The sequence below is a fragment of the Cricetulus griseus genome, chromosome 2, assembly GCF_003668045.3.
Source record: "Cricetulus griseus strain 17A/GY chromosome 2, alternate assembly CriGri-PICRH-1.0, whole genome shotgun sequence".
NCBI lineage: Eukaryota > Metazoa > Chordata > Mammalia > Rodentia > Cricetidae > Cricetulus > Cricetulus griseus.
Genome location: NC_048595.1, coordinates 253,398,718 through 253,414,300, shown reverse-complemented (window position 1 = coordinate 253,414,300; position 15,583 = coordinate 253,398,718).

Sequence of the window (15,583 nt, the reverse complement as noted above, 5' to 3'; positions counted from 1 at the left end):
CACCTGGTTCCGACAGCACCGCCAATTATTAACAGTATGATAAAATTTGAGAGGAAATTCAAGGTAGGTCAAGCATGCATCTGTGGCATCTAGGAGTATCTCAGAAGGAAATCGGAAAGGATCAAACAAATCGGCTCCCTAAGGGAAATCACTGGCAAATAAAGAGGAGGTGGGCAGGCAATGGAGACGAGTATTGATGACGAGGGTAACTAAGCTCCCTACAGTGCCCAGTGCCAAACGTGCAGCCAATAGCATTGAAATGGCAGGAAATGCATGGTCCAGAATGTCTAGCAGAGAGGGAATAGTATACATGGGGGCTTTCAAGGTTACAGCCATTCATCTGCTCTCTACGGCTGTTTTACACCAGTCAAGTGTATTCAGTACAGGGCTTTGTTTCAGTTTGGCTCTCATTAAGGACTCACAAGCTTAATTAGTAAATGTTCCTTAAGAAACACAGCTTGAAATAATTACTTCATTAGAGAAATTTAGCAGTGCTCAATCTATCTTTAATAGATTCTTATTTTAGAATCGCTGAAAGTTTTAACTTGTCCTTTTGTTCTGACTGCAAAACTCTTCACCCTCTCCAGAATTACATTTAAAATACCATTCAGGAGGAAATTTGAAAAATCTGGCAGGAAGTCTTACTGGAAAAGTACTCCTTCCTAATTAGCATAATCCAGTTTAAGAACTAGAAACCACATACTATTGGCAAAAATGCAATAATGAAGAGTTTATTTTAAAGAAACAGTTTTCAGCCCGGGTGGTGGTAGTGCCTGCCTTTAATCCCAGCCCTTGGGAGGCAGAAGCAGGAGGATCTCTATGAGTTCGAGGCCAGTCTGATCTGCAGAGTGAATTCCAGGACAGCCAAGGCTACACAGAGAAACCCTGCCTCGAAAAACCAGAAAAATAAATAAATATTTAATAATACTTGAAGAAATAAATAAGAAATGACTTCAGAAAAATTGTAAAGAGAATAAATTTAAATGAATAAGCTAGATCAAATGTAGCAAGTAGGATATTCCCATAGTTATAAATTTCAAGGTGAATTATTACTACACAGTGCTACTCTACCAATAGTTACAACCTACAGCAGAAAGTCTGGTCAGTCACGCAGCTCTAGTGTTTTTCCTGAAATAAACCTCTCCAGCAATCTAGGGGCTTTCTGACTGTCACTGCTGCTATTTTTTTCTGTGCTATTTCCGTCACACCCCATACCTGCGCATCCTCAGAGCTTTCTTTCTATCCCTCCTATCCTTTCGTACCCTTTCTGGAGGAGCCAGCTAAAATCTTGCTTTTCTCACACCCACTCCGCTCAAGGTTGTATATCCTTGTGAATTTTCCTATGATCATCATCCTTCTTAAACTCTGGTGTGGGGACCTAACACAGATCTTCTTCGCGCATGCCCTGCAAGTCCTCTACAGAGCTGGCCCCACACACAGGCCATTAGTCGCCCTTGACAATGCTCAAGATTTCCAAGTTCCGACCTGTACCCTTGATTTTTGAGTCACATAAAATTTTATGATTCAAGAGCATATTATAAACTCTTTGAAGGTAGAGACCATCGTATATTTGATGCCTTATGTAACTAGATTTTAAAATTCTCACTGGCAGATTAAAACTTGATTGTCATGGGATTCTACAATTCGTAAAGAACACATTTTGAAAACTTTAAAAGTCCTGTTTCTAGAGTTTTTGCTCAGAGTTCAAAACAGGGAACTACAAATAAGCGAAGGAACTGAAATCTGAGGGAGAAAGGAACACACACACTATTGCTCATCTGCATGTTCCTTTATTCTTTTTCCTTTTCTCTGTCTCCTGTTTCTTCTCTGTTTATATCTCCCCAGTTCTTGCAGGGTACAGGTATATATAAGTTTGCACTGTAATTATTTTTACAATACAGTGTGAGGCTTGAGTTTCTCAGGGTCAGCAGGGCAGATGAGATTTACACACAGAGCAATAAACTAAAACTGCTAGGAGAAACTTTTAGCATCAGTTGCTTAGGGCTGTAGGTTAATGCCTCCTTCCAGTGCTTTGGCCTCAGTGGCAGCACAGGCCTTCAGGAAAGTTTACTTTCCCTGAGGATGAGCAAATGGGCTGATTACCTTTGTCTTTATCTTCTCAGGGGAAATAGGAGGGAGCAGTAAATCTCTGAGCTAAAATCTTGAGTTAATACAAGAAGAAGTTTGAGAACCTTTTAGTGTGAGGTTGGTTTAGGTTATCACTTCTCTATCTGCCAGTGAGGTAAAGCCAAGGGCATGCTTATTTTTTCTATCCATCTAGGCAGCTATGAATCAACAGGTTTGAACATGTAGTAATGCTATGTCCTTGGCTATCTGGGAATGTCTTAGATGGGATGCTTTTGCCTGGGCCCTAAACACTGACCAAATGCCTATCAATAAAGAAATTGCAGGAATGCATTTCTCTACAATTGCAATGGAGAGGGGAACAAGGACCTGATAGTGGGAAACAGGCCCCACACATAGCTAAGGAACATAATCAGTAAACTAGGACCTGCTAAGGGAAAACAGGTTTTACACATAGCTAGGGAGTGTAATCAGTAAATTCCAAAATGCATGGGAGAAATTTGTTCCCAGTAAATGATCAGATGGTGCTGAACTGTGGGAAGTAAATTCCATGTTTGTTGCAAAAAGGAATAAACTACAGAAAGAATCAACAGCAGCGCACAGCCAATTCACTCACAAGATTGTAACGCCAAATACAACTTTTGTACTGGTTTAATCCATTAGGAGAATTCTTAATTCTTCTGAGCAATTTCATAATATGATAGATGTATAATTACTGTGTGATCTTGTGGCTTATAGCAAATGTGCAGTTCTTATTTATAGCATATTTATAACTTTAAATGTTGATCATTTGTATTATAATTTTAATGAAAACTAAGCAAGGAATTTAAAGCTATCTACAAAACAATTTGTCCTAACAAAAAGATTAAATTTCAGTTTATAAGGAATATTGGGTTGAATTTTTAAATGACCACTTCTGTGAGAGTTGTGATGATAAAATGTACCTGCAGGTATACCCTGTGAGAACACTGTAAAATACAGAGTATTTCTGATGAATTTTCTCTAAGTGATGCATCTTTTCAGTATCTCCAAATTAAGATGCAGGCTATGTACTCAGCAACTCCTTTTCCCCTCCCCCTCCCACTTCTTTTCATATGTCCTCTGGGAAGAACTGAGTTTTTGAAGTACTGGTGAATTCAGGACTGAGATTGCTTTCTTCATGCCCAGATTTCTTCCCCAGGACAACCTCAGTGATACAGCTGGAAATCCCCCAAAGTTTGTAATTGCTTCTTGAACTAAAGAAATATGAATGGGTTGAGGCTCTTTCCTTTTTTGTTTTGTTTTGTTGTTGTTGTTGTTTATTTTTCTTTTTGTTTTTTGAGACAGGGTTTCTCAGTGGCTTTGGAGTTTGTCCTGGAACTAGCTCTTGTAGACCAGGCTGGTCTTAAACTCACAGAAATATGGTTTCTTCTGTCTTGAGAGTGCTGGGATTAAAGGCATGTGCCACCCCACCTCCCCAGCAGGCTCTTTCTGATAATGATTGATGTCCCAATAATGAGTTAGTGGCAATGAAAGTCACTGAGCTTTTATGAATCTTGGGCCATAATTTGGGGAACAGCTGGCCAGTCAGCTCCCATTGTTTTTGAGTTAGTGATGAGTAGGGAACACACAAAATGTGCTCCTGGTAATATGGCCATGTCACTCCTGGTAAATTACTGTATCCTTGGCTGAATAAACCAGGGTTGCTAGGTTTACTTCACATGTGCAAATGGAGGGGCCAGCATGGCAATCCTTAGCCTAACCAAAATATTCCTTTTCTATTTGCACATCAAAGTGTTTTCTAATTCATATGGATTTGACAGGCAATAGTGTGTGTGTGTGTGTGTGTTTGTGCGCGTGCGCGCGTGCATGTATTTTACTAAGAATTGAATTAGGGGGATGGAGAGATGGCTCAGAGGTTAAGAGTACTTGGCTACTCTTACAACGTTCCTGAGTTCAATTCTCAGCAACCTCTTGGTGGCTTGTAACCATGTGTAATGAGATCTGGCACCCTCTTCTGGCTGCAGGCATACGTGAAGACAGAACACTGTATACATAATAAATAAATCTTAAAAAAAAAAAAAAAAAGAATTGAATTAGGACATCCCACTTTAGGCAAAGCACTTCTAGCACTAGCCACATCTTTATCCCTTTTTGGTTTTTATATTGTTGTTTGTTTTGTTTTCGGGTTTTTGAGAATAGGTCTTACTAAATTTCCTAGGCCATCTTTTCTATAGTTCAGGAAGGCTTTAGATTTGAAATCCTCCTGACTCAGCCTCACAAGTAGCTGAGATTATAGACCTTCATCACTAGACTTACAATATATTCTTTCCATATAAAATACTAGGGAGTTCTTTTTACAGCATACAAGTGAATCTTGGTGTTCAAATTTAAAAAAAAAATAGAGAATATATATGTAAATATATTTATATATTTAATATGTATAAATAAATATATTTAAATATATAATATCTATTTTAATATATATAGCTATTGTATAGGACATGTGAAACACAATATTGTGATCAGTATGAGTTCAGTGATACCATTAGAACATTAGCATAGTGTCTGCTCAGCGTTCACCTACAGGCACAGACTTCCTGACAGCACATGAATTTGTACTCAAATGCTGTCCATCATGCTCATAAAACTGTTAATGGGTAAATATACCAGAGAGACTCTCTGAGCTGAATTTGCACTAGATGGCCTTGTCTCACCCATGTACTCTTGAATCATCAATATGATATCTAATAAAACACCATGAAATTGAAGTCTTGGCTATTTGGGCTCATGCAAGGTTATTCAGGAAAAACAAGAGAAATAGGATATACTCAATGCTTAAGATTTTCATCACAGCTTCTTTCTTTGCTCGTCACAAACTCAAGGACCCAGGTTCCAAGGGTACCCAGGAATGAGGAAAAAACTTACACACAGCTTTCCTGGCTTGGCCCACCTCTTACCTCGGTGGAGTGGATTGCCTGTGATATTCTTAACCTAGGAAGAGAAAACCACTTGGTGGCAACTACTCAGGCTTTGACACACCCATCATCTATTTCAGTGAAGGGTTTTGAGAATCAAAATAATTTCTTGTTACTAACCAGAATACTAACCTGATGAATCTACTTGGAGGAAAACTGTTGGGAGCCCTGTGGCCTAGTTGTGCATCAGCATATGAATGTCTGTCCAATGAGTCTCCTGGAGACAAGCCCCGTGCAGAGTGCAGATGGGCTCTCACTAGGCAAGAACCAGTGGTCCCAGGACACCGCAGAATAATGCTGGGACCACAGAGCCTGCATGCTCTCATCTCTCTCGTAATGTTGGTGATTTTCTTAGCAGTTTACAGTTTCACTTTGTCAGTCACACATGGGACAGATGTGATCATCCCCAGAAACCCATTTTTTTTTCTCAAATATCTTCCCCTAAAATTCTTTGGGAACTAATGCTTCTCAGGTTTCTTATCTGGAAATACCAAATGTCACTGCAGAACCTGGGAAATTTTCTGATTCAGTGCTGACAGGATTGGAGGCAATAAAGGTTAATGAGCACCTATAAGAAAGCAACACAGGTAACATTAACTATGTCTCCTAATCCTGGGGGGGGGGGGACAAAACATTAAGATGGAAAAAGAGTGCCTTAGCCAAATTTTCCCTTTATACAGAGGGTTAGGCATGCAGGACCCTTTTGTAGGACAAGGGGACAGCTGGAGAAATACAAGCTAACAGTATGCAAGCAGTTTATGGCAAATCACCCTATTTCTACAATTATGCTTTATTAAGTTTTAAATGATATTGTTGTTCTTGGGAATGTAATTCTATGTTTATCTCCTTTTAGCTTTGTAAGGACAGGATGTGCCTGGCTTGATACTTAGCCAAGCTTACAAAATGCTGAGCATTGGTTTTGGTTTAAAAGTTGTTTTGATGTAAAATTTTTTGGGAAAAAAAAACATACGTTTTTTTCCAGAGGTTAATTCGGAGGGTGGGGAAAACATGCTTCCTTTTGAAGTATATATAAAGATGGCTCAAGCTATTGGGGCATCCACTTGTGTGAAACTCATCTGGTGGTCGGACACTTCTTTCTTCATATCCCTTCCCTGTCTCAGGACCTGAACACAGCTATGGCAGGACTGCGGCAGAAAATGAAAAACTTGGGAAGTTAGGAAGATATTTTGAACACATATGATTTGGGTTTTCATTATATGATTTATTTCCAATGCAACTACACTTAATTACATCTGCTGCTGTAAAATGATGATTATATTTGAAAGACACTTGAAAAATGAACTTTGGCATTTTAGGGAAGGACTAAATATAAATATGTTATTCGATAAAAAAAAATCAGCCTAGATGTATCCTGATAATAAATCCATGTTTAAATACTGGACTGGATGATCCAACTTTAGCAGCCAACATTTTAATAACTGTCTTCCCCGATGTATCTCAAATATACTCTATTAGCAAACATGACAGTCCAATTATCTCCATGGCTCTTAGCATTTCATGGTGGCCTATTGCCAACAACAGGATATAGGGTGGGAAACATGCCAAAGAAGTTAACTGATTTTAAAAGCTAAATTACTGCTAGTGCTGAAAATTCAGGGTTTATGTAATACTAACTCCCTTTCCCCTGTCTAAATTCATCATGTAAGTAAATACATTAAATAAATAAGCACCTACTAAACAAATAACTCTCCTTTTATATTCTGCAAGAGGAAAATGGAACCCAATAGTTCAATTTTATTACAAAGAATACATTAGCAATATTTATGTCACATACAAAAGAAATACTCATTTTCTTTATCAGTGGAGAGTATAAAACAATTAAAATGCCTTGATAATCCATTATGTATTGATCTGGTCTATATCATTAATATAGAATACAAATAAATTAGCCATATAAGAAGGATATATGAGTAAATTGAATATCTACAAAAATAGGCGTCAAACCACGTCACACAGGAATTTCATTTCTGTTAGTTGATAGTAAGGAAAAGAAATCAGTTACTCCTCTAAAATTCAAAATGAGTTTAAACATTAGAGCAAACCTAACAATGTCCCATCCGTAGAAAGTATGAGTGGCTATATAAATGAATAAATAATATAAAGAGAAGAGGACTGAACTCAAAGTCAGGAGAACTGAGTTTCAGGCTTTGTTATCGCCATCTAGGCACATGAGTTAGAATAGCTATTATTGATAATGTGCCTCCAAAAAGATGTTACCACTGTATGTAACTAATGTGGTACCCATTTTATAAACAAGAAAACAAAGTCTTACTAACTCACTGACAGCAGAGTTGAGATTCAAATTCACATAAAGCTGTTCCCTCAGGCTGCCCAGCATATTAGCACATTTGATATTGTGTGTGTGTGTGTGTGTGTGTGTGTGTGTGTGTGTGTGTGTGTGTGTGTGTAGTCTTGAGGTTTATTCTTCACTTCTGAATAGTATCTTCATCATTAGTAAAATAGTGGGCATGGACTGAATGCCTTATTCAGTCCCTTCTATTTCTATAACTGTCATTAAGTCTACATGGATTTGGATTTAAATATAAAATTAGTATTCTAAACCATGTTGACCAATTTTCCTGTAAAGGACCAAGTAATGAATATTTTAAGCTTGTAAGCTTTAAATATTTTGCAAGCTGTCACAAGTATTCAAATCAACTCTGCCATTGTCGCACAAAAGCAGACATGGTGAATATATAAACACTGGGCATCGTGTTCAAATAAGACATTGATTAGATATGTACTCAGTGGTTGTGTACCTGCCTACCATGTGGAAGCAACCCATAACACCACAAATATACAACACAAGGCATCCTTAGGGGGCAAAAAACAGTATCAAGAAAGATTGTGCTGGGGCTTGAATGGTAGGCTGTAGTAAGTCCACTGTGTCCCAGTTATCACTTATAATAATGGATATTTGGGCTAGCAAGAACAAATTTAAGAATCTGTAAAAATATTGTGCTAGCAAAAATATTGAAACAATAGATGCTCAAGTTTTCCATCATCACAACCAGTTCCTTTAAGTATATGACTGGCTCTTTTGCATTCCATGTGGGAAGAGTCTACATAGATTCAAATCCCATATTGGTCTCTGTCATGACAGTTTCCATAGAAAAGAAACACACATTTGCACACTTGCTGTATATCAAGATGTCATATGGTTTCCAATTCATGACTGGGTTTCCAGGCTAGACTGCAGTCTGTCAGATGCATGGTATAGTCCAGATAATGCCAACATATGTGGCACATGCATATTACTCTTACATATGCTGTAGTTAATAAATGTGATTACATAGAATTGAATGTGCTATTATTATTTATACTAACAATGTTTCCCATAATAAGGAAGTAAAAATATATTTTTCAAGAACATAGGTCAGTTCTTAAGGTAGATGTATTTTTATTTATGTGTAGGTATGACACATGTGTACAGGGGTATCCCAGAGTCCAGAAGAGGGCCTGAGATCCCCTGGAGCTGGAGTTACAGGTGGTTTTAAGGCATCTCACATGAGTGTGTTGGGAACAGATCTCAGGTACTTTGCAAGTGCAGTAAGTCCTCTGAACTGATGAGCCATCCATTATGACCTGGTAATGTCTTGATAGTTAATACTCCAATTGTGTTTGTTTTATAATTAAAACTGTGTTGATGTTTCACTCATCATACTGTTGGAACCTCTGTGCATACTACTAAGCTAAAATTTTTGGAAAACAGGATTGAATAATTTTTGCTTGTGCTTATAAATACTTATTTACAAGTATTTGTAAATTTACAAGTATTACAAAAATTAACTGTGCTTAATTTTTGAGATATGATTTCTAAAAAGTGTGTAATAATAGCATAACTGAATAAACATGCTAGTGTTAAATGACAATGTACACATTAAAACAACTGAAAGATAATTTTTGAAGCATAATCAACTTTCAATAAATTTGAACATTATTTTTAAAATGCAAAGAACCATTATTTTTAAAGATTTATTTACTATTAATTTGTATGTGTATGTGTATAGAGGTGTCTGTGAAATCCAAAAGAATGTCTTGGGGCCCATATAGTTGAAGTTACAGGTGTCTGTGAGCTGGCCAGTGTCGGTGCTGGGAACTGAACTCAGGAAAGGTAAGCACTCTTAACCACTAAGTTGTCTATTACTCCTGCCCTTTCTACAATTATACAAAAATATTTCTGAGAAATTAAAAATTATTTTGGAAACTACATACCATGCTTTTAAATAAACTGTGGATCATGAAAATATTAAAGGATATGACAGAGTTTTAAGCAAATGAGAATGAAAAGCAATTCCAAATCCGTGGATGCAGCTAAGGCAAAACACAAGGGATTTCACAGCTCTAAATGCCTATGCTAGAAGAGAAAGACTTTAAATAGATGACTTAAAGAACAAATGAAATGAAAATTCAAAGGGAACACCTAAGATCCCAATACAGATCAATGGAACTGAAAGTAGAAAAATAAATAAAAGGTGGCAGACTAAAGTCATCAACATATCATAAACATCAGCCAAAAAATTAGACAAAAACAGTGACACCAGTGCAAATTATTCCACTACGTGGAATAATAAAGAACTCTCCTGAAATTCTTGGTGCCAATAACTTAGGCAATTTATTTATTTATATTTTTAATTAAAATTAAAATTATACCACTTCCCTCTTCCTTTTGGTCCCTCCAACCCCTCATGATCCTTCCACTTCCTCTCAAATTGATGGCCTATTTTCCATTTTTATTCATATATGCATAAATATATATAAGTGTAACCTGCTAAGTTGGTTAATGTGGCTTTGTAGAGGGATGACCACTTTCCATTAGGTAACCAGCCACAGGCCTCATCCCTAGATGAGGCTAATCTCTCTCTCTCAGCAGTGATGTATTCTTTGTCTAGGAGTGGACCTGTTGAGTTTCCCTCTCCACGTTAGCACAGAAAATTAATATGAAGTGAGCAAAACTCAGGGAAAGAGCAGCTTACCAAAGTTCCCTTCAAAAAATAATTTGAATAGGCCTAAAGCTATTATATAAATTAAATTTTTAGTTAAAAAAGGTATCACAAGAATTATAGGCTTCTATGAAGAATTCTATTAAATGTCTAGGAGAAATCATTTTACTTATATACAAGCTCTTAAGGAGAAGGCTGGAACACTGCCCTACATATTACTCAAATACCAAAAACACAAAACTACAGATAAATATTCCTCATGCACATAGAAAACTCTTCTAATTTAACCTATCAATTATGGCAATATGTGAAATTGATAAAATATCATGATTAACTGAAGTTAATCTCAAGAACATAAGGTTAGTGTATCATCTGAATATCAATAGATCAATAGATGTTAATACAATCAGGTGAGAAGCAAGGATTTAAAGTCCTAGAATCATGCTCATTTAAAAAAGAGAGAGAGGGAAAATTCGTGTGTGTGTGTGTGTGTGTGTGTGTGTGTGTGTGTGTGTGTGTGTGTGTGCGCGCGCGTGCGCACGCGCGCGCGCACATGCAAGTGCATGATGTGTGCACAAGTCCCTGTGGAGGACAGAAGAGGGTGTCAGATCCCTTGGAACTGGAATTACAGTTTCCAGATGCCTGAAGTGTGTACTGGGAACCAAATCCAGGCCCTCTGCAGGAGCAACAATGTTGTCTCTCCAGCTCCAAGAAGCATCTTCATATGAAGCAATTGATTAAATCACTTTTCAATGCAGACAAGTGCTGACAAAAGCAGAGTAAACTGGAAGGAATCCGATGTGGCTCCATGGAACTCCTCAGCTAAAGTGATAACGTTGGGATTCCATCGTTTTTGTCAGATTCTCTTCATAGTATGCTCTGTTTTGATATAGTCAACTTTATTAAGGTAAAGTTCACACCCCAAACTTTAGTCGCTTTATGTATACATTTCAGTTTCTTTAAAAACACGTAGAGTATGCCAAAGTCTTTATGGTCTAGAACCACCACCCCCCAAGCTTCCATATAGCCAATTCCCTTTCTTCATCTTCATGAAGCCGCTAACATTCATTCAGTCACCGCAGACTTCCTCCTCTAGAGCTCATGAGTGGGATCACATGGCATGTTTTCTTCTGCCTGTCTTTCTTTATTCGCCGTAATGCACTAGCTTTCCTCTAGAAATGTGTGGAAACCAAGTAATGTCATCTGTGTTGCTGAGTTAAAATTCAAATGACTATTTATCCATTCCTTATGTGAAGGAAATCGGGGGTGATTTCCATTTTGTAACTACAGGAGTAAAACTGCTGCTGACATGTTAAGTGTTCGAATTTCTTTTGGAGAACACCTGGGAGGGACATGACCATATCACATCATTACATATATGCTTAACTTCATTAAAGACAACCACATTTCAAAGGAAATTGCCAGTCAGTGCAGATTCCCAACAAGAAATCTGAGTTCCAGAGTTCCAGTTGCCACACGAGATTCATAAACCTTGCAAGTCATTTTCAGTTGAGATTCATGCTACGCATTTTGTTGTAGAAATTTCAGTGACTATACAGTGCTTATCGCCTGGATTTCCTTTAACTAAACTAATGATAATGAATATTTTTGAATGTTAAGTATGTATTTTTTGTAACGAATCTGTTCAAACATATTTTATATTTGGATGGAGATGCAGTTCAGCAGCAGAGAGTTTGTCTAACAGAAGTGGATTCCATTTCCAGCACTGAAAAAAAACTTGGTACGTCACATTTACATATGTATTCCCACTGTTTGGAACGGATAGATGCATATGTGCACATACTGTTTATTCTTTGATTGCTGTGTGGTAGAAGCTCTATATAAGCTGATCAGAAAGGCTTTTACTAGAAATTCTTTGACCATATATTTTCTTGAAACTGAACTTTCATTAGAGAATGTCTTTTGTAATAGTTGATATTTTCCTAGTCAGAATGGTCTATAGGGGGAAAACAAAAGAAAATAACAACAAATGACAGCCGATGTTGCTGAGTATGTAGGTAAGGGGAATGAGCATGCACTGCTCATGGAACTGCACACTGGTACAGCCACTATGGAAATCAGTAGAAGCTTCCTTGAAAAGCTGAAAATCGATCTACTGAAAGATCCAGCTACGCCACTCTTGGGCATATACCTAAGGTCTCTATGTCTTACCACAGAGATGTTGGCTCTTCCCTGTCCATTGATGTTTTGTTCACAATAGTCAGGAAATGGAAACAACATAGAAGCCCATCAACTGAAGAATGGTTATATAAATTTGGTACAGTTTTATAAGGAAATATTATTAGGGTGGTAGAGAAATGAAAATCATAATATTTTCAAGTAAATAAGTGAACCTAGACATGATTATGCTGAATGAAGTAACCGGCTCCAGAAAGACAGAAATGACATGTCTTCTCACATGTGAATGTTAGCTTTCTCTGAAGTTATAATGGGGGCATTTTATTTGAAATACTCACACAGCTTAGGTAAGTAGGAAAGGGCCATAGGGAAGAGGGGATCATTCAAGGAATGGGAAGTAAAATGCAGTGTTTTAAAGGGAGAAAGGGGAAAAACAGAATGGGAAGGATTAACCCCCCCTTTCCCCTCTTCTCCCACTCCCTTCTCCATTTAACCCTGATTGCTACCTAGTCCTGGCACACCCCTGCCCAGAAAACCGGAGGGACATACGGCTTTGCTAACTCATCTTACAGCCAGGGATTCACAATGATACTGTTTTCTCCAGTTCACTTACTGTCCTTAACATTTATATCATATCATATTTCAGTTTCTGAAAATGCTTCTGTGTTTGCTTACTGGCTTATGTTACTTTGAATAAAATGTCCAGATCTCAGCAGATGCTACACACCATACATGCCCTAAGACTCATGGCATTCTCTTCCACATAAACATAGGACTCATTTTAGTTAATCCTGGGCCAAAATAATCAAGTTCTTTGTCCACTTCATCATCCTTACCTCAACATAAGTGTACTTCTCATATTATAAAAATAAAAGAAAATTAAAATAATTATGATTGAGGCCATGTCTGTGCTAACTACTACCTGTTTTCTTTTATTATATAGTCATACTCCTGAAACTAGCAATTTCAAAATCTATTCTATTAAACCCAAGATAATCAGGCTTTATCTCTTATTACTTCATCAAATGTTCCCAAGTCCAGAGGGGGTTAATTCTCTTGTCATTTTTATATTTCCATGGTTTAAAAGTAATTAATTTCGACCAGTTTTCAGTCCCCCTTCCGGTACCCTGCTTGGAGACACCTGAGGCCTGGGGACTGAGCGCTGAAGATCCCAACCTGGAGGGATCCAGACAATCCAGAAACTGCCAGCTATTGTCCTAGTCCCTTTTTCTGCCCACAGGACAAGGAAGAGGACAGCCATCAGAGTATTGGACCTGCTTCCACCCACCGGAAGGGAACCGTGGGCCTGTATCCACCAGGAGAGGAAGAGATTCCATCTGCACCCACTGGAAGAAGGGATGGGAAGAAGAAAATATAAAAACACATTCAACAACAGAAAAACCAATATGACACCTCTGGAGTCTAAGGACCCTACACCAGCAAGACTTGAACATGCCAACACTGATGAAGAATAAGAGAATGACCTTAAAAATAACTTCATGAAAATGATAGAGGCCCTTACAGAGGATATGAGAAAATCCTTTAAAGAAATGGAAGAAAAAAATCAAAAAATAAAAGAAATCAACAATTCTCTTAAAGACAGCTAAGAAAAGCAATCAAACAGATGAAGGAAACAGTTCAAGACCTGAAAACTGAAATAGAGATAATAACGAAAACACAAACTGAGGGAATGCTGGAAATAGAAAGCTGGGTAAACAATCAGGAACCACAGATGCAAGCATAATCAACAGAATATAAGAGATGGTAGAGAGAATCTCAGACGTTGAAGATACAATAGGAGAAATAGACTAATCAACCAAAGAAAATCTTAAGTCCAAAAAATCCCTAACTCAAAATATCCAGGAAATATGGACAATGGGAAAAGACCAAACCTAAGAATAATAGGAATAGAAGAAGGTGAAAAAAACCCACCTCCAAGGTGCAGAAAACATATTCAACAAAATCATAGAAGAAAACTTTCCCAAACTAAAGAAAGACACGCCAGTGAAAATACAAGAAGCCTACAGAACACCAAATAGACTTGACCACAAAAAAAACGTCCCCTAGCCACATAACAATCAAAACCGCAAACATACAGAATAAAGAATATAAAGAGCAGCTAAGGAAAAAGGTCAAGTAACATATAAAGGCAAACCTATCAGAATTACACTGGACTTCTCCATGGAAACTCTGAAAGCCAGAAGGTCCTGGATAGATATTCTACCAACACTAAGACACCACAAATGCCAGCCCAGACTACTACACCCAACAAAGCTTTCAATCAATATAGATGGAGAAATCAAGATATTCTATGACAAAACCAGATTTAAACAATACATATCCACCAATCCAGCCCTACAGAAAGTTCTGGAAGGAAAACTCCAACGCAAGGAAGTTAAATACAACCAGAAAAACTTAGGCAATAGATAATCTCACTTTGCCAACAGCCAAAAGAAAAAAGGGGAGGAAATCCACACACAATTCCACCACCACCAATGAATCCAAAACAAACAAGAATGAACAATCAATGGTCATTAATATCCATCAACATTAATGGTCTTAACTCGCCTATCAAAAGAAACAGGCTAACAGAATGGATATGAAGACAGAATCCATCCTTCTGCTGCATACAAGAAATACACCTCAACTTCAGAGACAGACGGTACCTCAGAGTTGAGGGTTGGGAAAAGATTTTTCAATCAAATGGACCCAAGAAACAAGTGGGGGTAGCAATCCTAATATCTAACAAATTAGACTTCAAACTAAAATTGTTCAAAACAGAAGAAGGAGGTAATTTCATATTCATCAAAGGAGAAATCCATCAAGATGAAGTCTCAATTCTGAACATCTATGTCCCAAATACACAGACATCCACATTCGTAAAAGAAACATTACTAAAACTCAAATCACATATAAAACCTCACATACTTATAGTGGGAGATTTCAACATCTCACTCTCACCACTATACGGGACCACTAGAGAGAAACATAACAAAGGAACTAATAGAAGTTATGACCCAATTGGGTTTAACAGACATCTATAGAATATTCCATCCAAACACAAGAGAATATACCTTCTTCTCAGCCCCACATGGAACCTTCTCTAAAATCAACCACATACTTGCCAACATAGCAAACCTCAACAGGTACAAAAAAATTGGAATAACCCCTGTATCCTATCAGACCACCATGCTTTACAGTTAGAATTCAACAACACAAATTGCAGAAGAACTACAAACTCATGGAAAATGAATAATGCGTAACTGCCCCATTCCTGGGTCAAGGAAGAAATAAAAAACAGAATTAAAGACTTTCTAGAATTCAATGAGAATGAAGACATAACACACCCAAACTTATGGGACACTTTGAAAGCAGTGCTAAGAGGAAAGTTAATAGCACTAAGAGCCCACATGAAGAAACTGGAGAACAATCACACTA